The sequence below is a fragment of the Callorhinus ursinus genome, unplaced genomic scaffold (assembly GCF_003265705.2).
Source record: "Callorhinus ursinus isolate GAN/ISIS: 27379988/994484 unplaced genomic scaffold, GSC_fseal_2.0 scaffold10, whole genome shotgun sequence".
Classification (NCBI taxonomy): domain Eukaryota; kingdom Metazoa; phylum Chordata; class Mammalia; order Carnivora; family Otariidae; genus Callorhinus; species Callorhinus ursinus.
The window spans coordinates 20,527,402-20,548,126 of NW_027397072.1; the positions used below are offsets into that span (position 1 = coordinate 20,527,402).

General features: G+C 45.9%; 1 protein-coding gene and 1 long non-coding RNA gene across 5 annotated transcripts in view; one reads left to right on the plus strand and one right to left on the minus strand.

Annotated features, from left to right (window-relative positions):
• Positions 1 to 20,725, plus strand: part of EFR3B (EFR3 homolog B) — an 88,563-nt gene that overhangs the window by 11,671 nt on the left and 56,167 nt on the right. The gene's annotated exons all lie outside the window — the stretch shown is intronic.
• LOC141373485 (uncharacterized) lies at positions 3,956 to 13,145 on the minus strand. The gene is made up of 3 exons (XR_012379546.1): positions 13,087 to 13,145; positions 11,436 to 11,535; positions 3,956 to 4,895 (listed from the first exon to the last, which is right to left on the minus strand). It is a non-coding gene; the product is annotated as an uncharacterized lncRNA (long non-coding RNA).

Consider the following 20,725-nt stretch of genomic DNA (forward strand, 5'->3'; position numbering starts at 1 on the left):
TCATTTCTGTGCTGGGAGGGAGAGTTGGCCATCAGGGCTGATTCTGGCTCTGTGAATTTGAGCAAAATTCTTAACCTCCCTCAGCTTTGGTTTCACCATCTGCAAATTGGGAGAGCTGGACTGGATGGTCTTGAAGGATTCCCCAGTTCTTGGGTCTGATAATGGGTTGGAGCAGCTGTCTGTCCCCTGGGCGGGGAAGCAGGGACTGAGGGTGCACCCACAATGGGAGTTTTCAAAAGATCCAGATAGCAATGTAGACACTGTGATCTCAGGTCCTTTATGTAACCTGGCTATCATTGATCAGATGAGGGTAATGATCCCTTTGTTAATACAAAGAGTGTCTGTTCTGGGGTCCTGTTGAATGGGATGATGCAAGCTGACAAGTATGTTGGGGTAAGTGTGGATAAGAGCTGTGTACATTCCAAGTGCTGGTGCTACGATTCTTGCTTTATGTATATTCATATTTAACAAAAATCCTGGATGGGAGGTATTCTTTTCCCCCGACCCATTTTCAGATAATGATAAGAATGTTCAGAAAAGGGGGCATCCAGGGGCACGGGGCTGGCTCAGTTGTTAAGCATCTGCCTTTGGCTCAGGTCATGATCCCAGGGTCCTGGGATCGAGCCCCACATCAGGCTCCCTGTTCCGCAGGAAGCCTGCTTCTCCCTCTCCCACTCCCCCTGCTTGTGTTCCCTCTCTGGCTGTGTCTTTCTCTCTCTGTCAAATGAATAAAATCTATAAAAAAAAAAAAAAAGAAAAGAAAAGAAAAGGGGGCATCTGGCTGGGTCAGTCGGTAGACCATGTGACTCTTGATCTCAGGGTTCTAAATTCGATCCCCATTTTGGGAGAAGAGATTACTTAAAAATAAAATCTTTTTAAAAAAGTTCAGAAAAGTTAAATGACTTGTTGGAGGTCAACCAGTTCATTAAGTGGCATAGCTAAGAAAAGAACCAGGTCTGTTTCATTCCAATGTTATTTTCTTCTATTATGCCTGGATTTTTATTGAAATTGTCATCATTAATTGGACTACCTCAAAATTAAAAACTTTTGTACACCAAAGAGCCCTATCAACAGAGTATAAAGGCAGCCCATGGAGTGGGAGAAAATATTTGCAAATCAGATATCCGATAAGAGATTTCTATTCAGAATATATAAAGAGTGCTGGAGCATCTGGGTGGCCCAGTCAGTTAAACATCCAGCTCTTGATCTTGGCTCAGGTCATTATCTCAGGGTCATGGGATCGAGCCTCCCATCAGGCTCCACACTGGGCATGGAACTTGCTTAAGATTCTCTCTCTCTCTCTGCCCCTCCCTCCCCACCCACCACACGCGCTCTCTCTCTCTCTCTCTCAAAAAAAAAAAAGAGTGCCTACAATTCAACAACAAAAAACTTGTTAAAAAATGGGCAAAGGACTTGAATAGACATTTCTTCAAAGATATATAAATGGCAACAAGCCCCTGAAAAGACGCTCAGCGTCACGAATTATTAGGAAAATGCAAATCAAAACCACAACGATGTATCACCTCAGAGTCACAAGGATGGCTATTATCAAAAAACCAGAAAATAAGTGTTGGCGAGGATGTGGAGAAAGTGGAAGCCCTATGCACTGCTGGTGAGAATGCAAAATGGTGCAGCCATTATGGAAAACAGTAAGGCGGTTCCTCAAAAAACTAAAAATAGAATTACCATATGATCCAGTAATTCCACTTCTGGATATATACCAAAAGAAGTGAAAACACGGCCTCAAAAAGGTATTTGTACACCCACGGTCAGAGCAGTATTATTTAAAATAGCCCAAAGTGGAAGCAACCCAAGTGCTTATCCACAGATAAATGGATAAGCAAAATGTGATCTATACGTACATGGGATATTATTCAGCCTCAGACATGGTTGATGACCTAGCATTAGTCACCTGATTGCTCAGGGGTGTATAGAAAAAGAGACCAGAAATTATGATGTCATCATATTCTTTGGATCTCTGAAAAACTCCTCCAAGTTGAATGAATATCATTAAAGTACCACTTTTTTTTTAAGAAAGAAGATTTATGTAAATAAAATTGAGGGTGTGTCTGTGTGGGGGAACACTGTGTTGTGGAAGTGGCTGGAATGATGATGAGATTTGGAGGTTGCATCAAGGGTGGTCTGCGTGGGGGGCAAGTGTGTCTTCATCTTGGTGGGGGGTGTATCCCAAGGAGCTAGCCATTGTCCTTGGGAGTAATGAAACTGAAGCTCCGTGAGAGGTCCAGGGGAGAAGGTGTGCAAGACATATTCCACAGAAGAAAATAAACAGTGAATTCAGACGGTGTCCCCCACTGAATTGGAGGGGCTGGTGCCCTAAATTGCAGGTTGAATTTTTGATCAAGCTGCCTCTCACACCGGCAGCTTGAAATGGCCCTCTCTGAGGTGAGCAGCAACAAGACTTATTTATTTACAAAAAAGCTCATGCTCCACTAGGGAGCCAGCCTATAATCAATGCGTATGTACTAGCCTTGAAAGAAATCTACTGGAATACTAACCATGGTTATTTCTGCTCAATAGGATCACGGATGTTTTTTGAATTTTCTTTAAAAAATAGTTTGTATTTTTCACATTTTGTGTAGTGAGCATGTGTTGCATGATGGCAGAACGTAAATATAATTAGAAGTATTTTTCATCGTCAAAAGCCTGTGGAGAGTTATCTAGAATCTCCTAATTATGTTGTAGAAACAATTATGCAAGAATGCATGCAAATACAAATCTATGATTAGAGAAATTAGAAATCAAATAGTGGTTGGGTGAGGGGCTTGACTAGAAAGGGGGACCCTTTAGAGGGATCTGAAATGTTTTATCTCTTGTTTGAGTGGTGGTGACACAAGCGTATAAACAGTTGTCAAAACTCAAGGCAGTGAAGTCTTAAGATCTGAGCATCTACTGCATGTTAATTATATTACAATAAGACCGTAAGAAACCCAGGAGAAGAAGAAAACACGCACGCAAACAATAGCGGGTCTATTTTGCATCGCTGGCAAGTCGGCGGGCCGGGAGACAGCCAAGGACCTGTGCCAGCCGGCACCGGGGATCTTACCCACAGCCCCAGATGGTCCCCAGCACCCCAGGAAAAGCGGCCATTGAGAGCGGCTGGTCACGGGCGTTAGGCTGCTAGACAACTTCCGTGCTGAGCAGAGAGTGGAGGAGGCCGCCCCGGGAAGGCCAGCTCGTCGCTGGTAGCTGGGGAGCTGATGGTGCTGGCAGGGCGGTGGGCAGAGGGCCCGCAGAGCAGGGCCATCTGGTGGAAGGCCTTCTGAGCACTGTCGCTGGCATTCTCTGGGACTTTGAATGACAAAATAAATCCTGGCTTGACCATGCCTACAGCAGCATCTCGGTGCCAACATAGGTCTGGGTGATGGCTGAGCGGGGCCGGGCGTGTGTTCAGGATTGATTTTTCCATTTCCTCCGTGGGGCTGCTGAGACCTCACAGCCCACAGTCCTGTCTTTTGCTGAGAAATTCAGAGCCTTTAATGGCCTTATTATTCACCTGTTCTTAATAATTCTTAATAATGTGCTGGCTTATGATATCTCTGTGCAGACCTGTACCTCCCTGGCTAATTTTTTTTGTCCTAATGACACATGGAAAGGAATGAATCTCAGTGTCTCCTTGGCAGGCCAGAACAAGTGTGAACAGCCTGGGTTTGAATTAAAGCTACCTCACCTAACAGTTGTGTGACTTTGGATAAGTTACTTAACTGCTCTAAGTCTCAGTTTTCCTCATCTGTAAAATGGGGACAGGTAGACCTCAGCTGAATATTGTTGGGAGGATTACATAAAATAATGCATTCAAACCTCTTCATAGTTCCTGACACATAATGAGAACTGTCCAATGTCCGCTGATGTTAGTATTAACAGGTAAGGTCATAATTACAATAATTACAGTAACAAGTGTTACTGCCAACATCCTTTTTAATGATAACATGGCAGTAACAGGGCCCGAGGATATGCTTCCAAGGAGGCATTCTGCACTCCTCATCGAGAGCTTTTGAAGGAGCTGTTCCTTTCCAGCTGGGTTTCTGCTCTCAGAGATGCACTGCACTCGGCTGAGCTGCCTTCTTAGTCCACCAGCTTTTTGCTTTTGCAGAGGGCAGAACCTGCTGGAAGGACTTTCTTCCTCGTGCTGGTATGTCCGGAGCACCCATGTGCGCTGGAGCTGCTTCATTAAAAATGGGTCTTGGCTGTGCTTGGCCTGCTGCTTACTTGGCATTTTTAGTATGACTCAACCTAGTACTTGTTTTGCATTTTTGCAGAATTCTGGTACTTGCTCCTGCTTCTGTTTTGCATTTCAAAAGTGTTGCTTCTGAAATTTCCCTCTGGCACCACGACCACCCTGGTCCTGGCTTTATTTTTTAGCAGCTCTGGGCGTGGTGCCGATTTTGTGTTCTGGCACCGACAGCTCGTGCTGTGACAGACTCTCTGATTATATACTTGGACTCTTCAGTGATTGATCTTGGATTCATAGCCTGTAAGAGTCTGCATCTTAAATCTGCTAGTTCTTCTATATATTTAGAGCACTCACACTTGCTCTCAATCAGTTTGGCTCCATAACAATGAAGCTTCCTCTGGTTTCTATATTTGATACCGTGTGTTCATTTGAAAAGCTGGAGGTGAGTAACCTTGCTTTTTATAGGCTGCCCGGTGACCACAGTAGGAAGCTGGACATATTATGGGGATGGGGAAGGCATACAGGTGTTGTATATCCTAAATCCTAATTTCTAGTTCTTAGCTCCAAACTTAAACCAAATTGCCAGTGAAATTTCTACTGCTGTACTGTTTTCATGTGACAGATTCTGTTGACTGTTCTGCAAGCTTTTTGAGGGCAGGACTTATTTATTGGAAGGCTTCTTATCTCCCATAGTTCAAGTGTCCTTAAAAAAAAAAAAAGAATCAAATGCCTCAGTGTGCTGTATTCAGAGTAATACATTTCAGATGAATGAATTCCCACTATGAGGTCAGAACACCTTACAGAGAGCTATACACATAAGGATTAACTTTTTCCCCCTTTGCTCTCATTGATTAGGATTCCCTGGGGTTCAAAGGGCCACAAAATACTTTCTTCCACAAATGTAACCAGGACACTACTTATATTGATAAACAATGCTTATTAAGTAGTACTAAGGAAATCATAAAAGAGCAACAATGTTCTGTTAACAGTAATTCTATCATCAAAGCTACAAAATATGTCTAGGGTCCTGAGGCCACTCTAGAAGCACACGGTGTGAGGACCATCTCAGAAGTTGACCCCCTGCCCAGGGACCTGCGCCACTGATACTGGAGGTGGCCTGTGGGTCCTCAAGTACGCATGCCTGGCAGTGGGGGTGGTGAGCTGCCAAAGCAACGTGTCCGCCATGATGGATGCATAGACAGACCAAGCATTACCTTTGCTATTGTTAAATAAAATGACTCATGTCATATTCTAGACACTTCTAAACCAGAAGCAATGGAAGCTGACATTACACCTCTCCTCCTCCCTCCATGATGGCTGTCCACTTACCCATTCAATTTGAGATTCCACTGTCCCCTCTACAGAAAACCTGTCCGGTAAGCTGAGAGTGGACGCCTGACTGCCGAGCTGCATGCCTTCCCTGTCCTCCCAGCATTCAGGCTTTCCCTATCTTGACCATTTGCACTTCTTTTTTTTTTTTTAAGATTTTATTTATTTGTTTGAGAGAGAGAGCAGGAGTGAGGGGAAAGGAAGAGGGAGAGCGAGAAGCTGACTCCCCACTGAGCAGGGAGCCTGATGTGGGGCTCAATTCCAGGACCCTGGGATCGTGACCTGAGCCAAAGGCAAACACTTAGCTGACTGAGCCACCCAGGCGCCCCGACCATTTGCACTTCTTGAAACTCCCTCCGTCCCCAAACTGCCATGACAGGTGGCCTCTGGGTGCTCACCACTGTCTGATGGCAGGCATCGTTCCCGTCGCTGTGCAGATGCCATGAGGATCTGCCCTCACTTGTCTCCAAGTGTCTCCCCTGAAAGTCCCTCTCCTCCTCTTCAGCTGTCAACTCTCCTTGGTGATCCCCACGGGAAAAGAGAGGGAGAGAGGCTTAAGGGAGCTCACATTTTGCCCACCTCATTTCTGGTCCTCCACCCTGATCCCAAATGTCATCACTTGCTCCAGGGCAGGTGAGCCACCAAGCAGAAGCCCGTCCTTCCTCCATTTTTTTTACCTAATCACCACTCCACTGTGGCGAGAGACTGAATTTGCCTTGGCCACCCTGGCATATACTCACCCAGTGTGACTCCCTTACGCTCGTTCGTCACATCGCAAAGTGGGCACTGCTAGTTCACCCCTTCCTTGACCCCCTGTCAGGGAAGTCTCATTCCCAGTGGCCGATGGGAGGGGCAGACCACTCTCCATCCATGTTTCATCCATTGGAAGTAGATTCCCTACACATTCCTCAGCACAATAAAATGTGGTCGAGGGGCGCCTGGCTGGCTCAGCCGGTGAAGCATGTGATCTTTATCTTGGGGTTGTGAGTTTAAGCCCCATGTTGGGTGTAGAGATTACCTAAAAAAAAAAAAAAAAAGGTGGTTGAGACTGCCATTTACTAATAATGACAGTTCTCCTCTTGGCCTGCCATCTGGGGGCACTTCACCACCTGCCCCCCGCAACACTTCAGCTGCACTAACACTGCCCCAGGTAGATGGGCCAATGACCTTTCTCACAACGCTCCCTTGGACTTGGCTCCTCTGAGCTTTTGCTGATGCTGTTCCCACTGCCTGGAATGCCCTTGCTTCTCATGTTTGTCCAAATATTATCTGTGCCTCATTTCTATTGGGATGCAGCTAAACTGAAACAACATCTCCACTCTTGGAAGTCCCAGCAGGCTGGCTCTCTGACTCCAGGGGCACTTGTACTAACTTTTGTTAAGTCTGCTTGTGCACATGCTTTCACCCAAGGGCACAGGAGCCCCCTGCATTCTATTTCTTTTCATCTTCTACCCCGTCTAAGGTACTGGATGGGTTTGTGTTGCATGCATGGGTGTGTGCATGTGTGAATAATTGGAATGACTCCTGGCTCTTTCACAGCAACTTTGTGTCAAAATTCCAGCAAGAACCAAGATGAGCAAGTGCAGAAAACAACCTGTGTGTGTGTGTGTGTGTGTGTGTGTGTGTGTGTTTAAACTCTCGGAATCCAAATATTTGAACAGAAAATTCTTCCTATCACATTTGAAGGGAAAATGGAAGAAACGTGGAAATTATGTATGTTTATGTATTACCCATATATAACACATTGTTTTGTATTGTATAATACAGAAACATTTCTGTGGGGGCAGGAAATTGAAATAAAAGCTAAAGGTCTAAGTTGGAGCTGCCCAGGAGAACTTTCTGCGGTTATGCAAAGGTTTTGTATCTGCGTTGTTCCATACGGTAGCCACTAGCCACGTGTGTCTATTGAATACATGAAATGTGGCTGCTGTGCCTGAGGGACTGAGCTTTAAATTTTGTTTAATTTAAAAAACCACATGTGGCTAGTGCCTTCCGTGGTGGGGACTTTGTCGCCTCCTCCCCAGGCCCCAAGCTGCAGCCCCTACGCTGGAGGTAACCGCTGCTAACCCTGCATTGTGGGGATCCTTACCAGACTTTCTGGGTGCATTTACAGCCTGTTTTACACACATATTTACACATACGCCGAGTTTGTTTGGCCTGCGAGTGTTTCACAGAAATGGTATCATGCTACACGTGTTCTGCAGCCTCCTTTCGAATTGACAGTATGTTTGGAGAGTTCCTGGGAACAGTGCTCAGATCCCACCTCTATTAATTTCAGCTGTTGCACAGCATCCGTTGCCTGGGGGTTCACTGGTTTACCTAGCCAGTTCCCTCCTGAAGACCGTGTGGGCTGTTTCCAGACAAAGCCACCAACCCATTTGTATCTGCTTCCCTGTGCATCGGGGCAGGTGCAGATACTGAGAATGGAATTCTGAACCAAGGGGAAGAATCTCAAATAGGTCATTATTCCCATTTTGGGGCACAAAATAAGGTAACTGGGCTTAAAGGCCCATCTATTTGCTGGCACTTGAAAATTGGGTGTTGAGCAACGAGTCAAACAAAGATTCATTGTCTGATCTGTACCAGAGAGTCATTTTCTAAGTGAAGCAAAAGAGGAGGAGGCCTTGGAAATAGCCGGGAGTCCATGTGAATTGAAGTGAAGAGAGAAGCCTTTGCCTGTTCTCGTGGCCACAGTGTATCTTATCTCGGGCTTCTTTTGTTTTTGTTTTTTTCCCAATTTCAAAGCATGCTGAAATAAAAATTGTTAAAGATTCTGTGCTAGGTTTTTTTTCCCCAGTGGTTACCAGGGGTTACTGGTGGTGATTTTAAAGTTTAACCCTGGAGGAGGAATGTGGCGAACAGCAGGTAGCATCCTATAATTTGGAAATCGCCCCTCCACAGCCAAGAGAGGGAACAGGCCATCGTCCAACCAAGAACCAGGAAAGGAGGAAGGAATGGAAGTGAGAACAGGGAAGGGAGCAGCATCTCAGAGGGAATAGAGCCTGCTAATCGGGCTTACAGACAAGCGGAACTGGGGGAAAGAATGCAAATATCCTGTGTTCCTGGGCATGAAAACAAAGGAGAAATTTCGCTCTGGTTTGATACCCCCAACAGGTCAAGCTGTTTCCTTTCCTGAACATCTCCTGTCTCGACTTAATTTTTACTAGTTCGGGCTGTGCCCTGGACACATGTTAGCATATACCTTTCTCATCAAACACCCCATCCTAAAATGTCTCCAGGTTGTCACCGAGTCTTCAAAATTATGCCAGTGAGGTTTTCACTTAAGTTACTTCTTCGAATACATTCCAGCCAGCTGGCTACGTTTCACTCCGAGTTCCTTTGTTTACAAACATCATGGTGAGCGTGTATCCTGTGCCGGTGATTAGCAGACATCAGGAAAACAGGAGAGCCGGTGCTGGAAGGCTCCTTCCTCTCCATTGTTTTCCCTCCAGATTTTTATCAGCTTTAGTTGCATTGATTTCACTGGACAGTGTTCAGACTCTGGCCTCAATTCACCTTCCTTGTCATGGCCGTTGCCACATCTCGCATACATCACTCTGACATGGTGCTAACTGAAGCCGTGGCTGAGTTTCTCAGCCATCTCCAGGACCAGTGTGGCTAGTGAGGCGCCACTGGACGTGGGGGGGGGTCCCTATTTTGGTCACTAGTTGCAAGCGCTGGGCTTCAGCCTCCATCTCTGCTGTCAGCCCGGGCCACGGGCTATTCTTGCTCAGGCTGCAGCCCATCGGGCCCTTTCTCTCTCTTTTTCTCCCTCATCCTGACTCTGGCCCTTCTCGTCCTAAGCCTTGGTTCCTGCTCCTTTTCTTGGTGGCCCCCTTCTTCCATTCTCTCCGAACTCAGAGTCAACCCTCCCAGATTACTCTTGTTGGTCTTCCCAGTACACGATTCTCACCCTCTCATACCTGCTTTTCATCAAACCCTCAGATAACTCCCCCTCACCTACGAGATACTCTCTCAATTTCTGGAAATCTGTCCCGAGGAAATAATCCAGAAAATGAAAAAAAGCTGCATTGTACACACACTCATTCTAACATTATTTTTGATAGTGTGACATGTAAACAAGATAAATGTCAAATAATATGGAAAAGTTCGGCAAAATGATTAGAGATCTCCTCACTGGGATTTTAAGTCACATTCACAATGATGCTTATGATGACAATTCAGCAAGAGGAAAAATGCTTATGAAATACGGGGACCAGACAGCTCACATTTACGGAGCACCCATGGTGTAGCAGCTCCTGCTAGGTGTTTTGTTCATCTTCCGCAGACAAGGAAACCAGCAGAAGGCTTGGATGACCTGTCTGAGATCACATAGTTTGTAGTCCTAGTTTTGCTTAATTCCAAAGCATGTTCTTTGTATGCTATAAAATACAAAAGTGTAGCTATGTTATGACACAATTTCTATTTGGAGTGAGTACCTGGTAGGCCCACATCCTTCAAGGCTCTGCCTAAATTCTACCTCCTGCAGTGAGTTAATCTTCCTTAACCAATCCAGCCTAATTCAGTCTTCTCTGAATTGCTAGAACACATGCAACTTTGCTTGAGAAACCTCAGTCTGCCCAGGCTGGCTTACATTTTATTTATTGGTTGTGCCTTTCTCTCCAAAGAGACTGTAAGAGTCCTGAAAACCAGACCTGTGTCTTGTTAGCACCTTGTATACCCAGGTGGCTTTTGGCACGATGGGAGCCCATAATAGGTGCTCCATGTATGTGTTGACAAGCCTATTTCTCCTTCCAGTGGTAGCCCAAGCTAGCATGGGGCTGGCTGGTCATTCAAAGGGGCAGTGGGAGAGGCTCTGGCGTGACATTGGTCTTGGCCACTGGGAGCAGATCAGAGTCCTATGTCAAGGTCCTCTGCCAGTTACCACCTCCACGCAAAGCAAGTGCCTTTGCCTTTGTTATATGCCAACTTTTAAAAAAATTATTATTTTGAAAAATGTATTCAAGGATAGTTGCAAAGAAATGTACCGGGAGGACCTGTGAACTCTTCATCCACCACCCCCAATGTTTGCTTCTTGCATAACTATCACTGAGCATCAATACCAGGAAACTGACACTGGTACAATCCACAGAGCTGGTTCAGATTTCATCGTCAGTTACATATAACTTAAAAAAAAATCCACGTTGGAAATTATCTTTTTCCACCTGAGCACATTTTCTTCATAAACTTGCCTGACATATTTACTTTCACTTTAAATCTTTATGCACACCACTGTTCTGAAGTCAGAGGGCCTCTCTTGCCCTGTTCCTGACTCTGTTCCTTACTCCCTGTGTGGTCTCGATAAAATTAATTAATCTCTCTGAGCTTTGGTTTTCTTCTCCGAAAAGTGACAATACTAACCTCATGGAATTCTTGTTTCACTGTGAAGTGTTTAACCTAGGCACCTGATATCATAGGCACTCAGGAAATGCCAGTGTATCCTTTCTACCCTCTAGATACATGGAAAGCCCTCCTTCTCTCACAATTCAATGGAATCCTTCTCTTTTCAATAGTGTTCAAATTTAGTCTCCTCTCAAAATTACTTTTTCATCCCATCTCTTATTACCTCCGCAATCCTGCTCTGTGTATGTGGATTTAAACCTCTAAACAGTTGTCTGTGCTTTAGTTCACACTCCAAGTATAAAAATAAATAATTCTTTCTCTGAAATTACATCTTATTCTGTCTTGCCTTCTCTCTCATAAGCTGGGAAAGAGATTTTAATAATCATTATGAGAGCAATATTAATGATGATAATAGCTAATAGTTTCTGAGTGCTTATTGTATGCTAGGAAGACTTCTCAGAACTTCACTTGTGTTAACTCAGCCCGTCTTCACTGCAAACCAATGAAGTGGTTCTGTTATGCCCATTTTGCTGATGTGTAGCCGGAGGCACAGAGAGCTTGAATACCTTACCTAAGCGTGCACAGTTGGTGAGACCTGGAACTGGGGTTGGAATCTGGGCTGTCTGGCTCCTGAAAATAGTTGGGATAAATTTTTCCCACTGTCAGTGGTTCTAAGAGACAAAGAATAGAAAAACATTCTGTTTATTTTTACTTATTTCTTTTTTCTTTGAAAGAGACAGAGGGAGGGGGGAGGAAGGGCAGAGGGAGAGAGAGAATCTTAAGCAGCCTCCATGCCCAGCATGGAGCCTGACCCGGGGGCTTGATCTCAGGATCCTGAGATCATGACCTGAGCCAAAATCAAGAGTCTGACACTCAACCAACTGAACCACCCATGCGTCCCACGTTCTGTTTATTTTAATGAATTTCTCACTTGAAGAGTGATACCAAAGCCCAGGGAAGCTTACAGTTAGTAAAGAATGGAAGGCTTGACATGAAATCAACTGGACACATTTCCTTTTTTTTTTTTTTCCTCCCCATCCTCAATTAAGGTGGCAATCAGATTAACCAAGATTGGCCGGAAAGCAGTGAGCGTGTTGGAAGCATGGGGGGCTCGGAAAGGTCAGGCTGCTGACAGCTACTGGTTTGTCAGACATGGTCTGGCCCAAACCGTCTCCCCGGGGACAGTTCATTTGCTGTTTAATTCCACTCCCAATAAACCCCATCTGGAAGCTTGGACCCTGCCTCCTTCCGCAAGTTCATTTTCATCAGTGCATACTCTTGGTCACTTTGTTCCCGAATCTTCCTGGACAGCAAGAGACAGGTGCTGGCCCCCACAGGTTCCCCCTGTACTGCGCCACAAGTCTGGCAGCCACAGGTTACCATTTGATTTCCTGACCCCCCAATAAAACCAAACCAGGCTCTCCCTGCACCATTCCCGGCTTTAATTACCAAGGGCAAATCGCCGCATCATTCAGGATAATGAAAAATTAGAAACAACAGGGAGAAATGATTAAATAAATGAGAGTCTGGTCAAAAGGTGGAGCAGAGTAGCTATGAAAATGAGGTTCTGGAAAATATTTAGTGGGAAGGTAGATATAGTACAAAAAGAAGAAAGGTTTTAACACTTTACTGTTGGATTCCAATTTTATGCTTATATTTAAAAATATGCACAAACACGGAAACAAATACACTAATTTTTTTTTGGAAACAACAAACTTTATAGGAAACTGAAAAAGAAATGAGCAGAGCAAGAACTAACTTGTGAAGAAAAGAAAGAACATACAATTGTATCTTCAAGAATTCTCATGGAACATTATGACCCATCAAATTAAGATATCCACATTCTCTAACACAGATGAACTGATCTGAGAAAAGGCAGTATGAAAATATTCTAATGTAGTGCTGCTTAATAGAACTTTCTGTGATGATGGAAAGGATCCATATCTCTGTGCTGTCTAATACAGCATCTGCAAGCCACATGAATACTTACCACAAATTCACTAAAAGTTTAATAGTTAATTACAAAGAGTGTGATTACGTGATGTTTACACTCATTTTTATTTATTCGTATTTACAAATGTACACATGTGAGCGTGGATCCCTTTTAAAATCAGAAACAAGAAAGAAAGGAAAAAGAGAAGATGGCATGTTTTTGGTTTTCTTAAATTTTTCCCCTTTGAAGACCTGTTGACTTTTCCTTCTGTGGATTCACCTGCACTTACCAGCTCTCTCCAGCCCTAGAGATCCAGCTCAGGTCTTGCCTCTTCCAGGAAGCCTTCCTGGACTCACTGAACTCCCAAGATTTCTTCAGGCTTATGCACTCCTTTGTCTCATTGTGACACGTCATCAACTTTAAATATGTTGTCTGTCCCAACTAGAGAGGAAGTTCCTTGATGGCAGAAACTATGTATTTTAAACTTCCTCCTCTTCCTTACCCCACCCAGCAAGTACTGTGCAATGTGCTGGGTCAGTTAGCATCAGCTGGACCCAGGCCGGGCCCTCTCCGGAGGCACTTGAGTCTGACGCCCCTTGCTCTCCAAACTTTGTTCTGCTTCCTCCAATTCATCTAGAAGGGGTGTCTGTGCTATCAGCCCGGGGATAAATTTTATTGTAAATTGCTCAAATAGAATTAGTTTGCTTTGGTAAAGATGACCAAGTCCAGACCTTGCCTTTACAAGGGGACTGTAAAGCTAAGAAAATAAACATGAACTGTTTTGAGCAAAAAGGCATTGCTCTTGCTGAATGGGGATAATGCAACTGATGTTTATAAAAAGGAAACCGAGGGCCAGGAGAGGAGGTGACTTTGCCGGGTCTCACGCTGATCAAAGGCATCGCACGTCATAGCAGTTTTCCTCCGGTCCTGCTGGGCTCGGGATACTGTACTGAGGTCAGAGGAAAGAGACTTGAGGAATTTAGTTTATCTGGGGAGAAGAAAATATGAGCCACTGAGATCACTTAGACCGAGCAAGCGGTGATAGAAGAGTGTGTGAGACAGTACAAGAATACAGCTGAAGAGTGGAAGGTCATGCCTAGTGCCGGGGTTGTTATTAAGGGAGGTCTTTCAAGGAAGACCCAGCAGGTGCCAGCACCCACCCAAAATGATGATTTCAAGGCTCTGGTTCTGTCCGAGGTTCTGATATTCCTGCCCCTTCATCATCTGCACAGTCCTTGTCACCCAAACACCCTCTCATCAGCAGGTGCGGGACTCTCTATGACTAAGTGCCTCCCCATCTGCTCCTCTTCAGACCTCCCTCTCTTGTCACAGCTGATGTGACCTCTGGCTGCTGAGCCAGCAGTCCCAGGAGGAGAGCATGGGCGAGAGGCCCCCCTATGGCAGGGGAAGGACATGAAGACAGAGCACGCCCCCCCCACCGCCACCTTGATGGGCCACCCCATGTTGAATACGAAGTTTAAGTGTTGACATTTAATGAGCTAGCCACACTAACTGCTTGGCTGTGAAGCAAACTAAAGCAAACATAGATTTGCCTCAAAACGACACAGGGAATGACCTGAGCAAGGAGACTGGCCAAGGGGCATTTACAAGGACTGGATATCAGGTGTCCGGCAGGCACCCTAGCATAGTGGCGATGGCCAAAGACAGCACGGGATGAACCTGAGGGATTGCTGAGGATATATTTTTGGGAAAGTGATGGGAGAATTCGAGGAGCCTCATAGTAGAAAGTCACATGCTGTGTTACCTGAGGCGGGGCACTTAACCCCGCTGATCCTGCTCCTTATCGTAAAATGAGAATAATAGTACATACCTTACAGGGTTGTTCTGAGTATTATATTAAATATTTGTCAAGTGCTTGTTGTAGTGCTAAGCATAGAGTAGGTGGTAAACCCCGGTATTTTCTTGAGATATTAAAGATCAGCCCATGAGAAGCTGGGGCAGTGATGAAGGACAGGAAGGACTCCAAAGGAATGAACATTGTATCTCAGGGCATCTGACAGGGGATGTGTTAATGGGGAATTTGGAGCAAGGGCCCTGGATGTTGAAAAGAGTGATATATGTATGGCATTTGAGATTTTCTGTTTGTTTGCTTCAGACCACCCATCGCCCTGGTTAGTGGGTAGCTCCTATCCAGGGGACAGATCAGTGGAGGAAACATCATCAGGCAAGCAAGCAAAGGGAGAAACAGGCTGCAGAGTGTAGGAGTCTCAGGGACACAGATGCTGATGGCAGACAAGGTGAGGGGTCCCCAGAGGCTGTCCCCAGAGGCTGGACTCCCCAGAGAGTCCCCAGAGACTGCCAGCAGCTGTGAGATCTGCCACCACATGCCAAGAGCTGGGCCAGTGCTTCTCCCCCTGGCCGCACACCAGAATCAAAAAGGAGCACCTCGGGCCCCTCCTGAGACTCAGGGGTGATTCTGATGAACAGTCAGGGCCTCAGCCACACGTCATGCCGGGGCTAGCAGGCCAGAGGCCAGCGTGCCACAGGGGCAGGGCAGAAGGTACACTGACCCCAGGCCACCCACCATCCAAAGCACCCCCTCCCCACCTCACCCCTGGAGGGAGCTTGGCTCCAGTGAGGCACAGGGGGTGGCGACCCCAGAAGATGGGCTGGAGTCAGCGCTTCTCCAACAGGCACATTTCCCCCGAGGCCCTCCTAGACCTCTATTCTTTTGTTGTCCCCTTACTGACTTTGAAATTCATGATTCCTTTTCTGCCCAGTCACACGCTCATTCTTTTTTTTTTTTTAAAGATTTTATTTATTTGACAGAGAGAACACAAGCAGAGGGAGAGAGAGGGAGAAGCAGGCTCCCTGCTGAGCAAGGAGCCCGATGTGGGACTCGATCCCAGGACCCTGGGATCATGACCAGGGCCGAAGGCAGCCGCTAAACCGACTGAGCCACCCAGGCGTCCCCACACGCTCATTCTTCATTCAGCAAACATGTATGGCCATCGACCCCCTCCCTCAAAAGCTACACCCTGTCCAGACTCTGGGATTCAGCAGGGACAAACAGGCAAGGTTCTTGCTCCTGAGGTATCCATCTGCAAGTGGGGGAGCCAGAGTGTAGACACATATGATGTGTGTCAATTGGTTAAAAAAAAAAAGTATTGTGAAGAAGAATGAGTCAGGGACAGAAAATTAAAGGAGAATGGGGGTCAGGGAAGTTCTCACTGGTTAGGTGGTATTTGGGGCAGAGACCTTAAGGGGAAAAAGTGGGGGAGCCAAGAGGAAATAGGAAGAATGTTCCAGATGGGGAACTATTAAGTAAGTGCAAGGGCCCCCAGTCAGGGTCGTGCAGTTGGGGCAGAAAAAGCCATAGGGGGATGGCAGGAGGGGCAGGGGGCCGCTGAGGCAGGTCTGACCATTCTTAGAGTCTTCAAGTTCAAGAAGGCCACTGAAATCCTGTCATGGCACACTGTTAATCCCTACTGATGTGATTTTTCAGTAACCAGTACAGCTACATGCTAGTGAAGTTGGCTATGTCACTTTTCCCTCACTTTCTTAAAATAGGTATAGGGGTGCCTGGGTGGCTCCATTGGTTAAGTGCCGAATCTTGGTTTCTGCTCAGGCCATGACCTCGGGGTAGTGAGATCAAGCCCCACTTGGGGCGCTGTGCTCAACGTGGAGTCTGCTTAAGATTCTCTCCCTTTTAGGTGAAACCAGAGAAGGAGACAAACCATAAGAGACTCTTAATCACAGGAAACAAACTGAGGGTTGCTGAAGGGGAGGGGGGGTGGGAGGGATGGGGTGGCTGGGTGATGGACATTGGGGACGGTATGTGTTGTAATGAGCACTGGGTATTATATAAGACTGATGAATCACAGGCCTGTACCCCTGAAACAAATAATACATTATATGTTAATTTAAAACATTTTTTTAAATTAAAAAAAAAAAAGATTCTCTCCCTCTCCCTCCCCTTCAACCCCTCTTCATGAGCGCTCTCTCTCTAATAAATAAATAAATGCAATCTTTAAAAAAATAGGTATAAAAATATTAGGCAAGACAGGTCCTAGTGACAGAAAAGGATCCATAATAAATTTACTTTTAGCATCCTGTGGTTGGATCTGCTAGACGCAATCCCTGAAGAGTAAGAGAGAGCCCTGGGGGAGAGTACTTCTGCCTTGAAATAAAATGGCTCAGAATTTAAAAGGTACTTTTACAGGCACATGGCTGTGAGTTAAAGTCCACCTACTTCTATGTACTCACATTAGGAATAAGTACCATCAGTAGCAGGATTAAAGAAATATACAAAACTGTTATCACTGACTCTCTTGAGGCAATGAACTGTTTTCAAATTCTTTTAAATGTCTTCTGTTCTTTGAGGGTTTTTTTACCCCTGGTTGGGTTGTGGCTGCTTTGAATTCACCTTCTCCTGCTTGGAAGTTTTCTAGCGGTGCCTGTGGGTTCATATCATTTCCGGAGCTGCCTTGGCACCCAGAGGCCAGGGGGTCCTGACCGAGCCTTGCCAGACATCTCCCTTATCAGAGAGGAGACTTTTATCTTCTGCTTTTGGCTCTGATTACTTACCCAGGAAGTGCAGAGCGCTGCTCAAGGCTTTCTGCCCTCTGGCTGAGATTCCAAAAAAAAAATCTCTTTAGTTATATGACTGGTCCCTTTGTAACCGGGAGCAGATAAGATGGTAAATAATAGTGTTAGGTTTATTTTCCTCGGTGATCTGTTCTTGTGTTTCTTTCCTCCAATCAGGATAGGGTCAGCTATATGGCCTCATGGTTGTCCACCCCATCCTCTTCTGAAAGTCACCTTGTAGTTGCTTAAAAACAAACAAAAAATGAATAGCTTTTTCTATACTTCTTCTCCAAAAGAACAGGCCTATTAATTTTGCTTCTCTAGCTGATTTTCCTTAAAACTGGGTATGTAAAGGGTTAAAAAACAAACAAAAAACTCCAGAGTCCTACACAGCAGATCAGCTTACAGACACCTGTATACTGGTTTCCCTCATATAAACACCCTACCCCTGCCCCATGCCTTCAAGGTTCCACTGTTAGAGATTATTTTGTTTGACTCTAGAGATTTTTTTTTTAAAAGAAGCATATGCCCTCTGGAAGACTGTTTATCAGCTACTAGCATCTTGGGAATTAGATAATCAGATCACTGAGACGGAATTTTTATTTTTACCAGGGTGCTAATAAAGGCATGTTTCTAGGACCAATGTAAGCAGCCTGAAGGCCCCAAATGCCTTACTTAGCTGGAGGGCCTTAATGAAGGGGAGAGAAATAAGGAAAAGGTGAAATGCTTTCCAGAAAAGAAGTGGGAAGGGAAAACAGGAAGAAAATAGCAGAGGGAAAGGACAGGGCAGCCGTCTTCAGGGGCTCTGCCTTTTGCTGTCCCTGCCCATTTGCCCTGAGCAATCAGAGCCTGTCTTATAGCACTGATGGTTGGTCGTGTCTGGGTTGACGAGCCTCAGAGCTCCAGCCTTGGTCTCCCTCGCAAGCCCTTGCCCTCCTCATTGGCTGCCTGCTGGACAATGCCACCTGATGTCCCCACTGCCCTGGCCCCAGCCATCCCTGTCTTCCCCCGTTCAGCCGAGGGTGTTGCTGCTCTCCCATCGTTGTACTGGAAAGCCCTCAGTCCTACTTGGTACCATCCTCCTTTCCTTCCCACAGAACCACTCCAGTCTTGTGAATTCTGCCCCTTCTGCTCCCATCCGGATGGCATCCCTCACTTCAGGCATTTACCCCAGACCTTGGGGGATTCACTCACTTATCTCTGCCTTAAATCTCTGAGTCCAGTCTTGCATGCCACCCTCAGGTTGATCATCACTGTCACCCCCTGCTCACGAGGCTCCCAGAGCTCCCTGGTAGCTCCGGCAAAACCTAAACTGTCTGGCCTGTTGCTCGAAGCTGTCCTCAGGCTGGCCCAGCCTGGCCGCCCATGTCTTCCCGTCAAGCAAGTTGGGGAAGAGAGAGGAGGCAGGGGGCTGAGTTATCACTTAATCCACGCCACAGCCTCCTGGCAAGGACCCATTACCCTCTTCATTTTTCATGGGAGGAAACTTGGTTCTAGGTTAAGTAAGTTATTCAAGGTCGGTCAGAAATGGGAAGAGCTGGGATTTCAACCTAAGCCCGTCTGACCCCTGAGCCCAAATGCTTAACCACTGCGCTCTGGTACCCCGCACTCCCGGTGCGGTCCATGGACCAGGGGCGGTGGCACCTGGGAGCATGGCGGGGATGCAGGGGTTCAGGTGCCATCCCTGCAGGCTGAACCAGAATCTGCATTTTAGTGGATTCCCCAGATGACTCCTGTGCCCTTTACAGTTTGAGATTTTAGGGGAGAAAAAGGTGTTCCTTGACCCTCTTAGGGCTGGGTCTGAAAATGAAACTGACAGAGGTTAACGGGACAAACGCACACGGATTTGAAGTTTTACAGGAACCTGGGGGCCTTCACAAGAGAAGGAGACCCTAAGATGAGGCCAGAGCAGGAAGCTTTCATATCTTTTAGGCAAAGACACAGAAACTTGTGAAGAATTGACAAGACAAAGGGGTCTGGGCTAGAGGTGGTAAATGGTGAAGAAGTAACTAGGAAGATATGGGTTAGCTTAATAAAGTTTGCGGATTCCTCTGGTGCCTTCTCTGCATTTCTACCTTTATGCAGAAAAGGGGGAGGTTTTTCTACGTTTACTGCTTCTTGATTGCCTTCAGTTCAAAATAATTTTTATGTCAAAGAGGCATATTTTGGGGTGACGTATTCCAATTCCCGTCAGGATGCACCGTCTTGGTGGTTCTTCTCTTTCTGTATAAGCTCTTGGCTCTCCTACCTCCTTGATAGTGCCAACCCCTCCCCTCCCTGGTATAGTAATTAACATCATGGCCCCTGGATTTTGGGGGTTCAAATCCTGGTCTGCCACTTATCAGCTGTGCCACTCTAGGCAGGTAACTTAACCTTTGGATGCCTCAGTCTCCCCGTCTGTAAAATGGCGATAAAATAGGACCACCCCGTGGGGTTGTTGTAAAGTTTAACAAGTTAACACTAGTACAGTGTTTTAGCACTGTGCCAGGCACATGAAGACGAAAGCACCCACTGTGTTTTTCACCTGTTTGAATCCTACCCCACATCTTGTCCCTTCTCTTCTGAGAAGCCCTGGACCCAACCATCAGAACTCTAGGTGATCTCTTCCTTTCTGGAATCTGTGGCAAATTTTGGGACTTCAGTCACAGCATTGTATCTTAGGGAAAATCTTTTCCTCTTATTGTCTTGTTGAGGAAACAGTCTCAAAGATAAAATGGCAGAACTGGGACTTGAACTCAGAGTGCAAAGCAACGGAATCAGGACTTGAACCCAGTACTTTTCTGACTCTAAAATTAGCACCGTTTCCAATGTACTACATTCATAGCATTGTATACCTTTCTATCCCATTATGGTAGGCACTGTATATGCCTTGGAAAAAGAATGTTAAAAGTATTCATCATGGTGATATTTGTAATTGCAAAAAAAAAATGAGGAGATGTTGGTTTGACCAAATTTCAACAGATTCCTTTACCTTATGACTTTCTAATATGCTAATTTGTACTGTGAATCTGAAATTGGGAGATTTGGCACATGCAGTTTCATATATTGATTTGTCCTTAGACCCTTTTCCTGAGTGGTGCTTGTTAGTGTCTCACAACCAGTGTTCCATGGAACATGGTTTGGGGAATGCAGCCCTGTTCTCCAGAGGCTCCCCCTCTAGTCCCGTGGACTCGTCAGTTCATTGAAGTTCACCTTTGCTTCTGCCACAGTGATGCTGGCAGGCTGGGACAAGCCAGCAGGAGGCGAAAGCAGAGTTTATTGAAGAGAGAGAGCAGATACAGATGGACCATCCAGGAGACTTGGAAAGGAAAGGAGCAGGAATCTCTTTTTCTGCGGGGTCTGCAGGTTTTTGTTAAGGACAGTGGTCTGGTGTCCCTGTC